Source organism: Callorhinus ursinus, unplaced genomic scaffold, assembly GCF_003265705.2.
Source record: "Callorhinus ursinus isolate GAN/ISIS: 27379988/994484 unplaced genomic scaffold, GSC_fseal_2.0 scaffold348, whole genome shotgun sequence".
Lineage (NCBI taxonomy): Eukaryota > Metazoa > Chordata > Mammalia > Carnivora > Otariidae > Callorhinus > Callorhinus ursinus.
The window spans coordinates 2,926-12,451 of NW_027397403.1; the positions used below are offsets into that span (position 1 = coordinate 2,926).

The following is a 9,526-nucleotide window of genomic DNA, read 5'->3' on the forward strand; positions in this document are numbered from 1 at the left end:
CATGCCAGTCCTCTCTGGCCTGCCATGTCTCTGTGGATAGGTCTGTTGCCAATTTAATGTTTCTACCATTGTAGAATGGTCCTCTTCTCCCAAGCCGCTTTCAAGGTTTTCTATTTGTCTCTGAGACTCGTAAGTTTTACTATTAGATATCAGAGTGTTGACCTATTTTTATTGATTTTGAGAGGGGTTCTCTGTGCCTCCTGGATTTTGATGCCTGTTTCCTTCCCCACATTAGGGAAGTTCTCTGCTATAATTTGCCCCAATATACCTTCTGCCCCTCTCTCTCTTTCTTCTTCTTCTGGGCTCCCAATTATTCTAATGTTATTTAGTCTTATTTTATCGCTTATCTCTCGAAATCTGCCCTCGTGATCCAGTAGTTGTTTATCTCTCTTTTTCTCAGCTTCTTTATTTTCCATCATTTGATCCTCTATATCGCCAATTCTCTCTTCTGCCTCATTTATCCTAGCTGTTATTGCCCCCATTTTTGATTGCACCTCATTAATAGCCTTTTTGATTTCGACTTGGTTAGATTTTTGTTCTTTTATTTCTCCAGGAAGGGTGTCTCTAATAATTTCCCTGCTTTTTTCAAGCCCAGCTAGTATCTTTAAAATCATCATTCTGAACTCTAGTTCCAACATCTTACTAATGTCTGTATTGATTTGGTCCCTGGTTGTTGGTACTGCCTCTTGTTCTTTTTTTTTTTTTTTTGAGGTGATTTTTTTCCATCTTGTCCTCTTGTCCAGAGGAGAAGAAATGAATGAGAGAACAAAATGCTAACAGGGTTAACAATGACCCCAGGAAAATGTACACTAAACAAATCAGAGGAGACCTTAAACCGGGGGAAAAGAAAGGAAAAGAAAAAGAAGAAAGAAAAAGAAAAAGATAAAAACCAAAAAAACAAAAACAGAATATGATCAAATATGATCAGGCTGGTGCATAGATCAGTGCCACACACTAGATTTTGCTCATATATATATATTTTTTCCACAAAGGCTACAAATTTTATTGACTCTGATTACACATTAAATGTGTTAGAATTCTACAAAGATTCTCACTTCCTAAGCAGAAAAATAACTTGTATTGTATTAGCAGATCCTCATACCATTTAAAAATTTCATTTATGAATTACTACATGATGCTTAGGTGCTCTACTATAATCACTTTTTGTTGTTATTATGGAATGATGAAAATGTCTGTTAGGAAAACAATTTGCTGTTTGCACTTGCTTGTAATTTTAAATACTCTGAGAAAGGAGTAAGCAGAGCCATTGGAAAGGCCCATCGTTGGCTCAGCGACCTTTGGAAATTATGTTCTTGACTCAGTCATCTCCTCCACAGATCTTTAAGAGTGTGATTTCATAGTTCCAGAAGTATCCGATTTAATTGCCAAATATAGGGAATAACCATAATACTTCTTAAACTCTGCTCGAATGTCCAGAAGGTCTATTTCTGATCTGGACACCATTATTTCGTTCAGAGTAAACTCATTGGTTCCAGCACCCTTTAAAGCCTGATACAGTCTTTCAGTTAAGAAGGCAGGCATGGTTCTGGCACAATGAACTATGGCCAGAAGTAGGTCTTCAAAATGCCCAGACAATTATCCTCTTATGCTGTCCTCAATGTCCTTCTGGCTAATATTTCTGTATTCATCAAATGTCAGTTTCAGTTGAGGAAAACTCCTTAAACAGAGGATCTCGGTGAATTTATCTTCATCTGTGCCCCATCTGTTCTCCCCAGCATTATAGAGAATCTGGGCATCCTTTTTGGCCAGCAGCCCATCCACTTTCATACTCTCATCTCTTCTGACATCTGCCAAAGTCAACAGAGCCTTCTGGAAATCACCAGATGTTTCAGAACTAATGTCATCTCCAAGACTCTTCTTATATACTGTGTAGTAGGCTTGAGAGATCTCCTTCATCTGCCTGCTCGTTCTGGTGGTTAAGATTTCAATCAGTGCATGTTCACTTGTTCCAGTGCCCTTCATGGATTTCTTCAGCTGCTTTGCATCAAACACAGCCAGAGGAGTCACAAGGGCCACCATGAGTTGCTTAAAGTGGCCAGAGAGAAAATATGAAAAAAATGAGAAAATATGAAAATCTTATTTTTTGGGAGATAATCCTCAACCATCTATTGTTTAATGAAAATAAATTTTATGTCACATTGTCAGCATTCAAACCTCTGTTTCTCTCAATTATTGTTTCTATTCAAACACCTGTTGGCCATGACCAGCCTTAGTGTGTAACGAAGTCTGCTAAATACTCTCTTGGGTGTGTCAAATGACAAAAGTAAAACAATTTAATCTGTAGACCTTGATGTCCTTTATTCAAAGGAGAACTATCCATGGATTGGGGAGCTCGGTGTCTCATAAGCAGGGGAACACTCTGCTCCAGGGATTTGGGCCAGAGGGAACAGGCAGGACCTGCTGGGAGGGCAGGAATTTCCTTACAAGGCTAGCAGGTCAATCAGGGAATGAGGAGATAGTGTTTGGCTTAGGATGATTGGCTGGGGTTGCATATCTGATCTTATTTATAACAGGGAAATCATGACAGATTCCTCATGTTTGGGGCCTGGCTGGCTGGGATATACTGTGTTTCTGGTCAAGGGCAGCATTTACAGGGACAGAAAAGTTCAGTTCAGTTCAGTTTGCTGACTTGGCACCCCAGGCAAGATTGCCTCCATCCTGGGCCTGGAAATACATGTCAGCAGGTGACAATTGTCTTCCTGTCCTCAGTCTCGTCCTCCCGTGGTACTTCTGTGCTCTTCTCTAAGTGGTGCCAAAAGGGTATATCTCTCTGAAATTGACACATGTTTATAAAGGCGAAAACTCTTGAGCAGCACAGAGAGTAGCCAAGTCTCCGCCCCGCCCCCCGCCCCCATGTGAGAGTGGAGAGTTGTGAGCAAGACCCCATGGTCTCCAGGAAGAAAGAAATCAGGTGGCTCTTGAAGGAGCAGCACTTTCTGTCCCCCCAGGTCATCCCGCTGCTGCCATGAATGAAACTGCTCTGAAGGCCCCAGACCTCAGCCCCAGGGGAGAGACGGGGGTCAGAGCAGGTGTGGACTCAGGCAGACCCTGTGCAAAGAGCCAGGTGCTGAAGCTTGGACCTTTCCATTGAACCTCTGAGAGGCCAGCGGGCTTTCCGTGACCTGGGACAGCTCCCTTCTGACCATGGAGCATCTGAGATCTATTCCAGTTTGACTTCTTCCCTTAGTCACAGGGAATAAATTAGATGTACATGTGCTGTCAACACTTAGTGAACTGGACAAGGCCAGAAAACCCAAAACAGTAAAGTCATTGATATATTTTGATGAGAGGACTGTGGGTAAAATACTCTTTCTTTTATCTTCAACTTATACCTTTAAAACACTATGTGTTGAAAAAACGGTTAAAAAATAATTTCCCTTTGTTAGACAAATAGCCTCACGTTTAAAACCAAGTCGTTAGTGTCATGCTGGGGAATTACACTTTGCTATGGAATCACAGAAACTTAGAACTTAAAGATGAAAAGTGTAGGGGCCCAGGGCAGGCTGCCTGTGATGGACCACTTCAGATTATTCTGAGTTAAAGATTATTCTGAGTTAAAATCAACAAAACCCAGCAGATGCAGGAAAAGCTTCTGCCTCCCCCCGAACTGCAGAAATTTACACTAGAAATTTGCACTGGAACTCATCTGCATAACTGGGCAACCTTGTTCTTCCTAACACTTCCTCTCACCTTCCTGCTCCTGGCCCCTTTGTGTCCTCAGACCCTGCCTCTCTTCTTAGCTCAAATAAGCTTCCTGTTGCCTCATTGTCTTTAGAATTTCTGTGTTTTTGTGGACTCCTCATATGTCTACCTATTAAATTTGATTTTCTTCTGTTAATCTGTCTCATATCAATTTGATTCTAAGTCCAGCTAAAGGACCAAAGGCTAGAGGAAGGTCTTTCCCCAACAAAAGGAAAGCCTTCCTTCCAGAAGCCTCATTGTTCCTTATCTTTAGAGAAAACAGCTCCCTAAATGCAGGAGACTCATTCAATATGATAGGACCATGAGCAGCTGAGGTGGGATTAGAACCCCCACCCCCTTCTCTCTACTGTGCGCACCTCTCATTGAGTGGACCTGGCATTTCAAACTTAGTCACTACATGCAGAGCGCCCACCTCCCATCAGGCATGGGGCCAGGTCCCTTTCAGACATTAACTTCAATTTTGTAACCATGAAAATAATAGAATCTATGAAGCACACATGAGTATTGTCAGGCAACAGAGAATGACAGGCTTTTGGACATTCTTCACCAAGGACTCCTCTAAAAAGATTATCAATTCTGATAATCACTGAACCTGCTTTATTAGAAGAAATTAGGATCGGTTACATTGGTCCGCTTTGGCTTTCCTCAAAAAGCTAAATGTGTGTGTGTGCACGTGACCACATAGCAAATCCGTTTGACAGAGGATTTCTGTTCCTCTAAAGTCAAAAGTTTGCCTCACATAGGGTTGCCAGAGTTAATGGGGAAAAAGCACAATGTGTTATACAGTATTTGGGACATAAGTTACAAGAAATCAAATCCACAACGAGATATCACTCACACCTGTTTGAATGGCTATTGTCAAAAAGAGACGAACCATGAGAGATGATGGACTCTGAAAAACAAACTGAGGGTTCTAGAGGGGAGGAGGGTAGGGGGATGGGTTGGCCTGATAATGGTATTAAAGAGGGCACATTCTGCATGGAGCACTGGGTGTTATGAACAAACAATGAATCATGGAACACTACATCAAAAACAAATGATGTAATATATGTTGATTAACATAACAATAAAAAATTTAAAAAAAGAGTACAAATAAGTGTCATCACAGAAGCTGGGAGGTGAGGAAGCGCAGGGACTCGGGGTGACCGTCCTTTGCTCAGGGACCCCATGTGCGTGGGACAGGAGGCTGCCTCAGGAGCAGCTCGGAGAGCAGATGCTCCCAGGCAAGCTCAGTGTCTTACAGTCCTGGAAAATCCTTGCTGGGATGGAAGTCTCATGGTTCCAAAATTAAGAAAGTAAAACTGCTGTCACTCTAGAGTAGGAAGAAAATTCTTTTTTAAAAAAATTAATTAATTTCAGGGAGAGAGAGAGAGAGACCACAAACTGGGGGAGGAGCAAAGGGAGAGGGAGGGAGAAAGAATCTCTAGCAGACTGCACTGCGTGTGGAGCCTGATGTGAGGCTCAATCCCAGAACCCTGAGATGATGACCTGAGTGTAAATCAAGAGTCCAATGCTTAACCGACTGAACCACCAAGGTGCCTCAAGGAAAATTCTTAAAATAAAAAAAAATAAGACAAATATCCTCCACCAAACTGTTAAAAGAAATCATAGGCTACAGCATTGAAAAGTGTGAACTGTTGGCACTAGACTTTATTCATGGAGCCCAGGGGACCCTAGAAACGGTGTGGGGTGAGAGGGAGTGGAAAAATCTTAAATTTCATCCTCCGGGCCTTATGCTGTTAGTGGTGATTATAATGTTGTTTACATGTATATTTTTATAAATTCATGTTGATAGTATTAGAAAGATTTCAGTGTAAGGGAAAAATGCAAATATATAATTTTTCACGTTTAGTACAAACTCTATAGGATATAATTTGAATCTTTCCTCTAAAAAATACTCTTTAGCTACCCACTGGAAAAAAAGAAAAAGAAAAGAAAGCAGTAATAATCCAGACGCGAGCACTCCAAGGGTCTATGTCGTGGTATCAAATACCCTTTCTTACCACAAGTATCAGGCGGCAGTTGAGAAATGACTGAAAACAGAAATAACATAATCATAAAAGAATCAACCACTTACCCGTCCATTTCCATACAGACTCTGTTTCAGGCTACACAGAGCTTATGAATGACAGCTCTTCTCTATGGAATTATTACCACAGCTAAGTGCAGGAGAAATCAGAGACAATTCGAGAATTTGGAAATCACCCCCAGGCACCCTCTAATGAGACACTGGACCAGAGACGTGTCCTAGGGGGTCCCCAGCTCCCTCGCCGGCACTGGCGCTGCTCCCGCTGCCCTTCTGTGCCCCTCCCCCACTGTTCCCCCACCTCCCTCCACCCCCATGGCTGTGTCCACGCTCTTTCTTTGTCTCCTGTCCTGTTGCTGTCCGTCCCTCTGAGTCTTTCTCTCTCTGTCTCCTGTTCTAGCTGGGTCTCCTTTTCCTGCTTTCTTTCTCTTTATCTCTCCTCTGTCTCCTCCTGATCTCTCTCTCTCTGTGTGTCTCTCTCTATGTCTCTCATCTGTCTCTGTACTTCTGTCTCCCGACGTCTGTCTGCCCATCTCTACTCCCTAGTTCCTTCATCTATTGACATCTCTCTTACTATTTCACATTCTATCTCTATCTCTCTACCTCTCTTTTCATGGCCACAGTAGCTACTTTAAATTCTATGTCATTCCATCTGTGTCATCTCTCTGATGACCACAGTCTGCTGCTCTCGGCACTGTCTTCATATGAGCCTCTTCCGTCCATTGTCCCTTTCTTCTCTCTGGTCCTCTTGTCTGGTCTCCTGGGGCCTGTGGGTTGCAGGCCTGTGGGTCTGTGCTCGGGATGGTGGCGGGATGTGTCCAAGTTCAGAAATGTACATTTATTCCTTTGGCTTCTCCTGATGATCACATCTATTATATGTCAAGACATCTGAACGATGATGGCAGTGATAGAACTGTCACCAACATTACTGTCTCAGGGACAAGGTCATCACACACACTAGTGCTTATAGTTCTATCTCAGCTGGCTGTGACGTGCTACCTAGGAACAGTATGAGAGATAGTCTGTTGATCATGACTGTCCTACGATTTCATGACCTGTAAATGGGTCTCTCTCTATATATTGTTTTCTGACCACAGGGTGGCTGGTCCATTGTGTTCTTAATGAGCTTTGTGAGGGCGCATACCTCTGTATCAAGAGCACTTGGAGAAATGCCTGGAAGATGCTATGTTTAATATATATGTATGAAATAATGTATCATGTGAATGCTTTAGAAGTTTCGTACAAGAGTGTTAATAAAACTGAATTACATACTCTGCTTCTTGCATAGAAGATGAGGAGAAACTGTCAATGAATAGGATTTTCTTTTTTTTTTTTTTTAAATTGAATAGGATTTTCATGTAGTCAGTCTGGGCTGAGACTTGGAAGGAAACGTGACTTTATGCAAATCACGACTCAACACACTGGACTAAAAATAGGGGTTGACGGTGGAGGAGAGAGAAAGCCAGACGAGGGCCTAGTTCCTGCTCCCGGGCCCGGTGCTCCTCGATGCTGCCCCACAGCTTCCCAGAAAGCAACCCCATCTCCTGCTAGTGTTGTGGCAGGGCTGGCCCAGGACAGTTTCCAGAAGAGTCAAGGCGGGGCCTAGAAACCAGACTAACTTTTTAAAGGTCATAACAAATCACTGAATAATAACAAATATACTTTATTGAATGTGAAACATTGTGCATATTGATTCCTTCCCTGCAAGCATAAAGCAGGTGATACTCATCCTATTCTGCAGATGAGACAGAGGATTAGGGAGGTTAGGTAATTTACTTGAGATTGCCCAGCTAAAAAAGAGCACACCAAGAGCTTCAAGCCAACCAGGCTCTCAAAGCCTGTGTCCTATGCAACCTGCTTAGATGTTTGTGACTCAGGGATTGATTTCTGTCCTCACTGAGCTGTTGCTTTGAATGCAAATGTGATCTTGTTAGACTTCCATTTGTTTTCAGTAACAAGCTTCCCACTTAGAAACTACAGTATTTTGCTTGTTACTTATACTGACTTCTAGCTCCCCCTGCTGGCCATTATAGGTATGACACATCCTATAGTCTGTATTGGAGCCCATGTAAGTGTAGTCTATTACAGCAAAGATCAGCTTAGTGAGGGGAAGGGCCCAGAAATACTAGCCAGGAAACCTGTTTTTCCAACTCTGTACTCAGTGTGCTTGGTACTTCTGGGAAAATGGCTCATCCTTGCACGACCCCCATTTCCTAACCTCAACTGAGAGGATCGACTGATATGTTTGGTCTCTTAGGTACCTGTGAAAACTATAGAGATTTGCTTGTGAATAATGCATATTACGTTTATATAAATGGCATAGCATTCCTATCAATCCATGTCTGTCCATCTGTCTGTCCTCCAGTTCACTGCTCCTCGGTGCTGCTCCTGGTGCCCCTGGCCCAAGCCACTGCTTTAATTTATCCACTCACAGTGACAGACACTTGTATTGCTGCCCAGGCTGGCTTCACCAGTAAGCCTGTCACCAACAGCTCAGGGGCTCTGCACGCTGGGAGTAAGCATTTCCCTGGGAATCTCATCCCAGGGTTGCTGGTCCCGGGAAACACACATCCACGTTCCCCATAAACACTGTCCATCCTGTGTTATCTGACAGCGAAGTTCTTACCAACCTGATGGCTCCCACACAGCATCACGTTGTTTGAGGAAGTTCTGGGCACCTGTCTGATAACGAGGAAGCTGAGGGTCTCTGTTTACACCGGGTGTCCATGAAGCGTCTCCCTCAGAGACGAGCTTCTCCGTGTGCTTTAGGTGCGGCAAAGAGGAGGCTGGCTCACAGAGGCTACAGCGCACAGCAGAGCCAGGCCTCCTGTGCTATTTCCAGGCCCCCCATGTCCTGCCTGTGAGCCCCGGAGTCAGTGCTCCTACCGTTGTTTCCCAGCTCCTCATCTGCAGACAGGAAAAATCAGCAACTATCTCATAGGGTTATGAAGATTAAATAATGTACTACATGCAGAACAGTAAGGACTGTGTTGGGCAAATGAAGGTTGTTACTTATGATTATATTTAATATTAATAATAACTTATTAATCTTATAAATACAAGTATGCAAAATACAATTATTATAACACATTATAATAAATATATTATAAAAGCAAATAAAGAAAAATGATATCTACATTAAATTGTTAAAATTAAGATTATAGTAGTTGTCATTAATTACTTGTTGACTTGAATGTATTTTTGTCTCTTAGGTATTTATCTCTTGTGAGTTTTTTTACTGTTATGTTAATCACCATATATTACATCATTTGTTTTTGATGTAGTGTTCCATGATTCATTGTTTCTGCAAAACACACAGTGCTCCATGCAGAATGTGCCCTCTTTAATGCCCATCACCAGGCTAACCCATTCCCCTACCCTCCTCCCCTCTAGAACCCTCAGTTTGTTTTTCAGAGTCCATCGTCTCTCATGGTTCGTCTCCCCCTCTGACTTACTCCCTTTCATTCTTCCCCTCCTGCTAATTTCTTCTTTTTCTTTTTTCTTAACATATGTTGCATTATTTGTTTCAGAAGTACAGATCTGTGATTCAACAGTCTTGCACAATTCATAGTGCTCACCATAGCACATACCCTACCCAATGTCTATCACCCAGGCACCCCATCCCTCCCACCCCCCACCACTCCAGCAACCCTCAGTTTGTTTCCTGAGATTAAGAATTCCTCATATCAGTGAGGTCATATGATACATGTCTTTCTCTGATTGACTTATTTCACTCAGCATAACACCCTCCTGTTCCATCCACGTCATTGCAAATGG

At 42.7% G+C, this 9,526-nt stretch overlaps 1 pseudogene; it reads right to left on the minus strand.

The window, feature by feature from the left end:
* Positions 1-1,171: 1,171 nt before the first annotated feature.
* LOC112818586 (annexin A3 pseudogene) overlaps positions 1,172-9,526 on the minus strand; it is a 21,656-nt pseudogene continuing 13,301 nt past the window's right edge.